We start from the raw sequence: 7,466 nt of genomic DNA on the forward strand, positions 1-7,466 counted from the left end.
GAGGAAACCATTCACTGGGCCTTGGGGGCAGGGCTGGCCATGCTCCCAGCACACTCAGTGTTTGCTTCCAATTTAAGAAAGAGCCGGGCTCCCGGGCTGGGAACTCATTCTCCCTGCCCCCTCCTTTTCTTTTCTTTTCTTTTCTTTTCTTTTCTTTTCTTTTCTTTTCTTTTCTTTTCTTTCCTTTCCTTTCCTTTCCTTTCCTTTCCTTTCCTTTCCTTTTCTTTTTCTGTCTCCTCCGTTTTACCCCCAACTACTCCCCCGAACCCCAAAAGCTTCCAAAGTGACACCATGTGGGCCCAAATCAAACCCTTGTCTTCAGGCCCTTGCTGGCATCTCTCCCAGATCACCCACCTTCCTCCTCCCACTCTGCAACACAGCCACCCTCCTCACCCCCACCCCGGCCATTCCTCTTTGTGGACAACTTTCTAAATGCAGCCAAACTTCCCCTTTCAGTCCATGGGCCCCGCAAAACAGCTGCAAAAAGTCAGCAGCTCTGCAAAAGTTCTCTTGCAAATCGAGGCTGAGAGCAACACCCTTTGGCTCTAGCCATTGCTTCCCCCTCCCAGGTTCTGGAAGGCTAGCCTCCTCCCCCAGTAAACAGTGGGGAGACCCCCTGGTACACGCTCTCAGGGACACAATCTCCCCGAAGGTCTAATCTAGAGAGAACTTCCTGAGGGGCCCTGCGGAGTGTAGTCAGCGGGAGGAGACAACCCAATCCTTGCCTACAGGCCTGACCTTGCAGAGCCCCGTGGGACCCCTGGCCGTCCACTTACACACTGCCCACACACGTCCACACACACAGGCTTCAGGTTTCTAGAATGAAAGGATGGATTGGCTGGTTTTCCGGGCCCCTTCTGAGTCTAAAATGCCATAGATCTATCATCTCTCCTTGGGGTACTCCTGCCCGAGAAAGAAGGGGCTTTGCCCAGGGACACAAGGCTAGCCGAGGGCTGTCTGATGGAACCCAGCTTTCCTTAACTCCATCCCGTGCTCTCTCTGTGACACGCAGCCCTCACTAAAACAGTGGCTTTCACTCCTGGCCACGCATCAGAATCATATGGGAAGATTTCACGTCGTTATCAGTCACCAGGCCTCACTCCAGAACAAGGAGATCAGAATCTCCAGTCGGGGCCGGGTTATCCGTCTGTTTGGAAAGTTACCCAGGCGATTCTGACCCAGCAGTCAGTTTAGAACCATTGCAGACAAGTCTTCTAGAAACTGAAGCTGAAGCTCTAAGCCAGAAGCACCTTCCTGCTCCCTTCCAGGTCCCCTGAAGCCTCCACATGCACTCCAGGGCACACGGCCCCCAGGACCAAAGTCCAGGAACTGGAAACCAACCTCAGCCAGAGGCAGGGGGCCCCGGGGGGCTGCTCCAGCCCTCTGAGGGCTTTGTGTGGATTGAGAAAAGAAAAACAGAGAAGGGAAACTGTAGCAGAGCCAAATGCAGTGAAGGAGAAAAAGACAAGAGAAAGGGGAAGAGCCCTGAGGTCAGAGTCATGTGAATGGCATTTAGGGAACAAAGCCCCTCCGCAGTGCCCTCTGTCCCCACTTCATCAATCATCAGAGCGGGCCTGGTAAAATGCACTCTTCCTCCAGCACTCAAGGCACAGAGGGCATCACAGCCCATAGAACCCGGGACGGTATGTGCACAGCCAGAAATTTGCCCCTTCCGAGTCTGTGAGCCCTGCCAATCCTCTCCACGGGCAGAGCTAGCAAAGAGCCCTCACTGTACCTCCTCCACTCACCAGAGCCGGGGGCTCCTGTCAGACATTTAGGCAACATCACTTGGCCATTTCTAGACCCAAATAAAGGCCAATCCAACATCCAAGACACCTGGCATCCCATCAAAGGGGTCCAGGTGGCGCCATGTGACCTCCAGCAAGCCGCCTCCCTGCCCTCACTGGGCTTCTATGCCTGATCTGCAGGCACATTCAGGAAGATGCAGAGGCATATTCGGAAAGAAGGGATATGGCTGGAGGCGGGGTGGGGGGGGAGGGGTTCAAGGGCCTGGGCTCCAGGGCCAGAGGCCTGGGCTAGTGTCCTGGGTGCTCTGACACACCCTAGCATCCTGCACTCTGGGCCTGCGAGTCCTCAATTGCACGGTGACAGCTGACAAAGAGGGAGAAGGCCGAAGAAGCCCAAACCAACATGGCACCGACACCTAGAATGTGCAAGCACTGCCCTCTGCTAGTCAGAAGCAGATGGCAGCCCCAAGAGAAAAGTGGGCCCGGAAGGTGAGCAGGCAGTGAACAGAGCGGTAAGAAGAAGCACAAACTGGATACCGAGTTGGGACGCCAGAGAGGTTTCTGTCCGGGATGGATGTCAGCGAGGAACGGCGGAAGGGACGGCCATTCCCAGCCCGGGGACAGTGCCCTGCCATTTCTACTAGGGGACATTTGGCAACGTCTGGAGACCTTTTTGACTGTCACGGGGTGGGGGCTGCTCCTGGCATCCAGCTGGCAGAAGCCAAGCATGCTGCCAGCTACCCTACAAGGCACAGGACAGGCCCCACAGCAAAGGAGTTTCTGCCCCTTCCCCTCACATCGACAGCACGGGAGCTGAGAAGCCTGTCCCAGATAGACACACAAACAGGTTAGGTGATGGGGCCTGGCGGGGACAGCACAGGAAATGTGCCACCAGCTGCTGCGGCACAGGACCCCCGACATAAATCAGATAAATGGCGGCCACGTTGGTTCCTAAATGTGTGTGGCTCAGAGTAGAGTGTTCAGTTAGTGGTGGCTTCCCCGCAGGGGTCCAAAGTCCTTGCCTCCTCCGTTTGCTCCAGCAGCACAGCCACAGTAGGGCCCGGGGAGGGACTGAGGGCCGTGGTCACTGGAGGGGGCAAGGAAGGGAAAGGGAAAAGGCGGTGGGAGGGCCTCCGGTAGGGAGGGAAGAGGAAGAGAAAGGAGACACTGTAAGTTTCGGTGTTTCACAACATCACAGAAATACCCAGAAAGCCAGAGGGGGCTTCAGGGAGAACTTCAAATTGAGCAAGGGCTGCAGTTCTCTTCTCAAATTCATGGAAAAATCCCTCTTCGCACCCTCTGGTTCAGGAAGACCAGACCTCCCTCACCTCCACGGTGGCCTAGAAACCACTTTCCCCCCTCCCCCCGCCGCCACCAAGCTTGTGCCATTTTCAGCCCTTTGTGTCCTCCTCCCTGGTGCTTCTCCCACCCACCCCAACCAGCTCTCCATTTGTTGCTTTCCAGGAACTCCGGTCCCACTCTGGTCCCACCAGAGCCCGAAGCAACTAACGAAATACATACAAAATAATCATAATAACTCCTAACAATCCCATCTGTTAGAAATCAGTGTCTGGATAGAAGTCATCTCCCTTGCGTCACAGGTCAAGAGATCCCTGAGGGTTCTTCTAGTTGAGCCCCAAATCCGAGCTTCCCGGCAGCCCAAGTAACATGAGAATGGGGGTCAGTTTCCCGAGTCCCCTTGCCCAGAGGTCAGAAGCCCACCAATTGCTCTGAGGATACGGAGCTTTACCAGGAACTGGAACCTAAAATATATTTCCCTCTAGGTCTTACAGAGAGCACTGACTGGGGCAGCGGGAACTAGCAACAACAGCATCCCAGAATAAACGCAGCAGCCTGCCTCCTCCAGCCATTTTTCCACAAAGCCCCATCATAAGGGAGGGACATAATAAAGATTTTGTGGCAGCTGAATCATGTGGTCCAAGAGCAACTCAGCTTCATGAGAGCCCGACTCGATTCAGGGATAAGTCTCATCTGGAAGAATGGATGGAATGCATGGCCTTTAAGTAACCCCCATGAACTTTATTTCTCTCAACCGAGCTTTTGATAAAACTCGGGCAGCGGGAGGCAGCTGCTGGTTGTAACCGCTGACAAGGGGCTGGCAGGCAGACTCTGGCGCTGGGCGAGGATGGGGCTGTCGGGTCCTGGCACCTGCAGAAGCATCATTCACAGATTCAGCCACTCAAAGACTCCCCCAGAGGCCCAGAACACGCACAGCTTTCCCATTTTGCTCTGGCCCGACGTGGAACTGGACTGAGAGGCTGGTGGAAAGAGGGGCAGGATTCGGAGCCCGCAGGGATGCTCACCAGCCCTGAGCCCTGCCTCGCTGGGAGTTATGATTAAGGACAAGGATAGCTTTGCATAATCGTGGGTCCAGGCACAAAGTCATACCCCAGTTCATCGTCACAGCTGAGCTCCTGGAGAGATACTATGACTGTGCTCATTTTACAGACGAAAAAACTGAAGCCCAGAGAGCTTCTCGAGGAAGAATGGAAGCTCTGATGCCCACTCAGGTCTGTCCGGTTCCAGAGCTCATGGGTTTTGTAACCAATACACCGTGAGCCCCTGCCACACAGGATGAGGGAGAAACCTGTGGGAAAAGTGAAATGGCAGTTAATTTGTGGCATGAGAGCACAGGAAACCCATGACTCTCAGAATGCGATTTTGGAGAAAGCCGGAAGCCTACAGCAACGTGCTGAATTTAAGGCTGTAGGGCTTCTCGAAGCCCTCTCAAGTCCAAGGGCTCCTGGGTTGTAAACATCAGTTGTACCCAAGTTCCTGTACAAGTCAGGGGCGGGGGAGGCAGCGGTGTTGCAGGGAAGGGCCCAGATTAAACAAAGCCTGCCACAACCAAGCTCAAGGCACCCGCCCCCACCCCCTGCAAAGCCACTGGGGATCCTACCCACAAGCCAGTGAGCAAGCAGTGTAGAGCCCAGCAGTGTGGGAGCCCAGGGCCAGGCTGCTTGGGGCCCAGGATCGCTGCTGGACACAGCCCTCTGTGTATCCTGTCACATCCTGGGAAGTCAGCAGGTGGGAACATCCAGGAAAAAATAGAACCCGTGAAGCTGTCTTCCCAGCAGGTAGCTCTGTGAGCTCAGGGCGGGAAAGCCCCATCTCCTTCCACTGGACACACTGACCTTCTTTAGAAGGTCTCCTTAGACTGGAGTCAGGAGTGTCTAGACCACAGGAAAGCTTTTCCCATCAGTGAGCAACATGCTGACAAGCAGGGCTTCGGCTCAGCCCCGTGAAATCTGATGACTCAGGAGGACGTGCTGTCTCTCCACAGGCTTGTTTGCCGGGCGCTGGCACTGGGCCCTCTCCGGGCCAGGTGTGAGGGTAGGGAGAGAAGCCAGGCCCAGGCCTTACCCTCAAAGGGTTTACAGTCTAGAAGAGTGCACAGATGTGGAAACACCTCAATGTGTCTTCATGAGAAAACTGAAAAAAGGAAGGAAGTGAGGTAAGGAGGGATAAACATACAAAATAGATCAAGAATCTAACCACTTCTTCCCCTGCCCCCGCTCACTGTCACCACCTTTGTCTCTCGATTAGCCCAGATTATTACAGCGGGGTCCTCAGCACTGCAGGCCTGCTCCTACCCACAGGGGTTTGGGACTTGCTGCTCCCGTTGCCCTCAGACAGGTGTCCTTATGATTCAGCATCTTTGTGTCTCTGTCCAAATGTCCCTTCTCAGGGAGGCTTCCCTCTCATCAAGGCCGCCCAGTCACAGTTCACAAGGCTCCTCTCTCTGCCAGCTCACAAATGTTGTGGTAGGTGCAGTCCAGGTGGTTTCTCTCACAAACTCCTCACAGCCTGCTCTCCTGAGGCCTTCAGGACAGGTTTTCCGTTGGCCTCGGCTAGAGACTGTTTTCATAGCCCTTGACCTTGCTAATGGTCAGCCAGTGCCCTGGGATCAATCCTGGCTCCTTCAACTTACTTACCTGGAGCTGGTCCTCTCCTGTATCGGGGGGTGGGAAATTCCAGCAGAGCCTGGGTGCACCCTGCCCCCTTGACCGAGCTTAGTTAGCCCTGACCTACTGTAGCAGGCCTGGGTACCTGGTCACCAAACTCATGTCCTCCTCTTCCTGGGCACCGAGCACTTCTACCTCCTTCGTCATCAAGGGTGGCCAAAGGAGTGTGAGCAGAAGCCATGCGTCTCTCCTCTGGGCTGAGGACATTAAGAAACACACGTGGCTCGTCTACCTCTCTTTCCCCTGCTGCCGTGATCACGTGGCCTAGGAGATGGTGGAGTCCTGGGGACAGAAGGAGCTGGAGTGCCTGGATCTCCCCTTGGAGTCAGGCTGCCTGCCAGTCAGAGTACCCACCTTGGACTTCATGTGAGTAAAGACTAAACCTTGTGACCAGCCTGCGTGTTGGAGTTTGGCTCCTCTATGAATTTAGTGTTTAACGGCCCATCTCTCTAGGGACTGTAGGCCTGCCCTCATGCCAGCGCTCCCTCATCCCCTTTCCCCCACCCCTCCTTTTCCCACCTGAACTTTGTCCTCTCTTCCTGCCCCATCCCAGGCCTCCAGGGATGACTGAGCCGCTGATGAGTGAACGCTTTCTGCTCCGGAGATCTGCGTGCTGCTGTGGAAGGCAGCCTGGCAATGCAGGAAGGCTCTTCCCATGATCTTTCTGGAAGCCTGGATCCAACAGCGTGTGACTTTGGGCGAGACTCCAGCCTTACCGAGATTCAATTTCCCCATCCTTAAAATGGGAACAGTAGCCTCTGGCCAGACCATGTCACAGAGGGAAAGGCGGGAAGCCCCGACCTACAGGAGCAGCTACTCTGAGCGGGGCTCTCCATTACCTCACGTTTAGTACTGAGGTAGGGAAACCGGGGCACACAGAGGTTTCAAAGTAACCTGCTTAAGTTCACCCAATTAGGTAAGTAGTTGCCCCCACTCCTGATTTGGTCCTCCCCATCTTCTCTCCCTTGTGAGTGGCACCACCACCCACCCAGGAGCTCAAATCCGAGAACTCAGGTTATGGCTGACTCCTTGCTTGCCTGCATCTCCCAAAGCCCAGTTACTTTACCCCTTGCCTCCCCAGATAGCTGCCCAATCCAGCCCTTCCTTCCATGTCTGCAGCCACCAGTCTGGTCCCAGACCTCTGCACGCCTCTCCTGGGCCCCTGTGTTAACCCCCTCAGTGGTCTCACCCTCCACAAGCATCTTCTAGAAATGTAAATCTGAACATGCCAAATCCCAGGTTAAGAGAGCTCAGTGGCTTCCTACTGCTCCTGTGACAAAACCTTGCTGCGGTCCAGCCAGCAGGAGAGAGCCAGTCTCATCTTGAATGCCATCTGCCCACCCATCTCCTCTCCATTCCAGTCAGGGCAGACTTCTCCTAGTTCCCTGAACACTCACCAACTCCCTCCTTGGTGGGAGCAGCCTTTGCATATGCTGTTCCTTCTGTGTGCGATACTTTTCCTTCCCCACTTCACCTAGTGTAGTCTTGGTCACCCTTCATGTCTCAGGTCCAGTGTCACTTCTTTGAAAACTTGTCTCTGACCTCCTTGATGAGGTGACATCCCCTTATAGCCCTCAACACCGTTACTAATTTCTGTCTATTTGAGCTGTTATTTGGTGAACATGCGTCCCCTTTCCATGACTTTAAGCTCTGTGAGGACAGGAACGGCAGCCATTTTGCTCACTGTTGAAACCAGTGCCTGCATCGTGTCTGACCCATAGCAGAACTTCTG

General features: G+C 54.6%; 2 long non-coding RNA genes across 3 annotated transcripts; one reads left to right on the forward strand and one right to left on the reverse strand.

Moving 5' to 3' along the window:
* Positions 1–1,499: 1,499 nt before the first annotated feature.
* LOC125109519 (uncharacterized) lies at positions 1,500–6,316 on the reverse strand. Of its 2 annotated transcripts, XR_007130263.1 has the most exons (4): positions 6,254–6,316; positions 4,904–5,201; positions 4,158–4,356; positions 1,500–3,917 (listed from the first exon to the last, which is right to left on the reverse strand). It is a non-coding gene; the product is annotated as an uncharacterized LOC125109519 (long non-coding RNA). The 2 variants fall into 2 exon arrangements; XR_007130264.1 differs by having other exon boundaries at positions 1,500–4,356.
* Positions 4,710–6,428, forward strand: LOC125109520 (uncharacterized). The gene is made up of 4 exons (XR_007130265.1): positions 4,710–4,846; positions 5,053–5,223; positions 5,886–6,100; positions 6,288–6,428. It is a non-coding gene; the product is annotated as an uncharacterized LOC125109520 (long non-coding RNA).
* The last annotated feature ends 1,038 nt before the right edge of the window (positions 6,429–7,466 follow it).

This window comes from Lutra lutra, chromosome 9 (assembly GCF_902655055.1).
Source record: "Lutra lutra chromosome 9, mLutLut1.2, whole genome shotgun sequence".
In the NCBI taxonomy this organism is placed as follows: Eukaryota; Metazoa; Chordata; class Mammalia; order Carnivora; family Mustelidae; genus Lutra; species Lutra lutra.